Below are 3,041 nucleotides of genomic sequence, written 5' to 3'. Positions count from 1 at the left end.
TTTAAAGATTTTATTTATTTATTTGAGAGAGAGAATGAGATAGAGAGAGCATGAGAGCGGGGAGGGTCAGGGGGAGAAGCAGACTCCCTGCTGAGCAGGGAGCCCGATGTGGGACTCGATCCCAGGACTCCAGGATCATGACCTGAGCAGAAGGCAGTCGCTTAACCAACTGAGCCACCCAGGCGCCCTGAAGCACACTGCTTCTTATGGACCACTGACGTATTACGGAAGGATGCAAAGAATATCACAGTGAAGGTTTCATTTTGGAAAAGTGAGCAAATCTGCATAAAATATATTTCATATAATATAGGTACTGTTGATTAAAAGATGAACCAGTATTTTAAGTACAACCAAGAAAGAGAAAATGCTGCCCATTTAACTATTGGCTTGCCATCAATTTTAAGATGCCTCCTGATTTGGGTTATGATATTTACTTTAAAAATCATGAGTCACAAATATGGGCACTCTCTATATATCCCTTGTTGAAATGAATGATACAGGCAGAATGATACTTCTTTCAGATTTTAAAATATATGTTGCTTAAATTTGTGAGAAGATATTAGAAGCCTTTCTGTTGTTAAGTTTAATGACAATAGCTTTGCTGTACCTGAAGGGCATCTAGATTTTATATAGTCCTAAGACTAGAATGGAGGGCAATTTAGGGAAAGAGTGTGAGTATAAAGTTACTGCTGGAAAAGAACCATTTAATGGGGACTGATAGCAAGATTAGAGCAGAAAATACTTTGGACTGGTGGAATGGTAGCTAGAACACAAAATGAACATGTTAGTGTGAAATTTGCCCTGAATCACTTAAATCTTTCATCTCTTGGCACCTAAGGCAGTGTATTCAAGGCTTTCAAATATTTTTAGCATAGGCCTGACGTTTTTGCTAGGAGTGTGGGTAGTAGCAGGGCAATAACAGTCAAATATGCATAAGAAACTTTTTTTTTAAGCTTTCTTTCTTTTTTTTTAAGATTTTATTTATTTATTTGACACAGAGAGACACAGCAAGAGAGGGAACACAAGCAGGGGAAGTGGGAGAGGGAGAAGCAGGCTTCCCACTGAGCAGGGAGCCTGATGCGGGGCTCTATCCCAGGATCCTGAGATCATGACCTGAGCCGAAGGCAGACACTTAATGACTGAGCCACCCAGGCACCGCTATGCATAAGAAACTTATGGTGAATAAATATAAAGGATATTTGTAGTGTTTAGGGCCAGTTTGAAACATGATCCTTAAGGTTCTCACAGTCAAAAAAAAAAAAAAACTAGATATGTTGAAAAACAGAATCAAAGATTGGGCAAGCAAGACTAGTTTGGGGAAAATTATGAGCAAGTTGAAAAGAGAAAAGTTAAGGTTTGATGACCAAGAGATATTCACTATTGGACAATAATAACAAGGTACCAGAACTCCAATATAGGTGGAAAAATTACTTTAACACCCATCTTTTTTTTTTTTTTTTTTTTTTTTTTTACTTATACTGATACACTTATGTTTCTGTGAATGATACCACAGAGAGAATTAAAGCATGGCAAACTTTTTTTCTTTCACCATGAGTTAGTTGGTACCATTATAAATTAGTTTTAGTGTTTTGTGTAGACTGGAAAAAATGGAGCTCCAACTGTAATCATATAGTCTAATGATTATGCTACCATTTTAATCTATATTTGACTAAGAATCTAGACTTGTATTTTTCCCTAATGCAAATTCTATCTCCGATAAATCCATTGGAAGCCTTTTAATCTACTTAGTTCCATAATCTTTGTTGAATTCATCCCATTCACTACTTTTTTCCTGTCTTTTCTGTTCCCAAGATCTAACTCTCTTGAATATATTCTCCATTCTCAATTGTTCCTTTCCTTTATATCTTCTTCTTTAACCAATTCTGAAAACTATATTTTAAGATGCCAAATACGTATGTATATTTTTTTCTAGTTTCTTCTCTTGCTACTACAAAAAGCTTTTTTTTTTTTTTTAACAAAAAGAGACTATATACTTGGAATTACTTTATTGTTGGGAAACTGAGGCATCAAATACATAATAGGGCATATATCTATAAGTCCCATTCCATAAGAAGTGTGTTAAATATCTTAAAGTATTTTTAATTTTCTCATTTCTAGAAGACTCCCAACCTAATCAACTCTCAGAGAAGAGCCTAGAAAACCAAGGCAAATATTTGTGGCAAGTTTTATTCACCAACAAATCATTGACTACAGCAGAAGAGATTTCAGAAAAACCATATAATCTGGACATAAACATTTTACCTGCAAGAACAATGCCCTATAAATTTGACACTACAGAGCCTACTTACCTGCGTCTCAGCTCATTGACTCCACACTGTCAGTATTCAAGAAAGAAGGCTCATGAGCTTACTGTATGTGAGAAATGGCTCCTCAGTATTAAGGAGGGCAGAACTAATACTGGAGAGAAATCATTTGTCTATAGTAAAAATGTGAAATCATTCAGTCATAAAGAGAAAGTCATTCAGCATCAGGCAATTCAGACTTTGCAGCAAGCTTCTGAGTACAATGAATGTGGAAAAGCTTTCCTTGAAAAGACTGCCCTCATTACATCTGGGAGTACCCACCCAAAAGTGAAATCTTATAAATTCAGTAAATTTGGGGGAAAACAATGTGATAAATCAACTCTTATAGTCTCTCATAGCAGTAATCCAGAGGAGAAGAGTCATTATGAATTTAATGAATATCAATGTACTGAAAACAGAAATAATTTCAGTAGGATCACTCAAAGAACTGACACAGAAGGGAAACCTTTCAGCCAAAAATCACACATTAGAGAACATCAGAAAATTCATGTAGGAGTGAAACCCTTTGAATATGGAAAGAATTTCAGCCATAATCCAGCCCTCCCAGTGCATCAGAGAACTCACACAACAGACAAATCCTCTGACTATGACACATGTACAGAGACATTAGGTTGCCAGTCAGCTTTCAACATACATCAGAGAACTCACGTAACAGTGAAACCCTATGAATGTAATGAATGTGGAAAATCCTGTACTATGAATTCATTCCTGATTCAG

The 3,041-nt window shown here is 36.1% G+C and overlaps 1 long non-coding RNA gene across 1 annotated transcript in view; it reads left to right on the top strand.

Moving 5' to 3' along the window:
* The window catches only part of LOC123326502, a 56,118-nt gene extending 53,887 nt beyond the window's left edge, over nucleotides 1-2,231 (top strand). The window contains exon 3 of the long non-coding RNA XR_006541132.1: nucleotides 2,119-2,231. This is a non-coding gene — a long non-coding RNA (uncharacterized LOC123326502). The remainder of the gene's footprint in view (nucleotides 1-2,118) is intronic.
* Nucleotides 2,232-3,041: the final 810 nt, after the last annotated feature.

The sequence above is a fragment of the Neomonachus schauinslandi genome, chromosome 13 (assembly GCF_002201575.2).
Source record: "Neomonachus schauinslandi chromosome 13, ASM220157v2, whole genome shotgun sequence".
Taxonomy (NCBI): Eukaryota; Metazoa; Chordata; class Mammalia; order Carnivora; family Phocidae; genus Neomonachus; species Neomonachus schauinslandi.
Note: the sequence above shows the minus strand (reverse complement) of the source record. Positions and strands in the feature narration are given on the sequence as shown.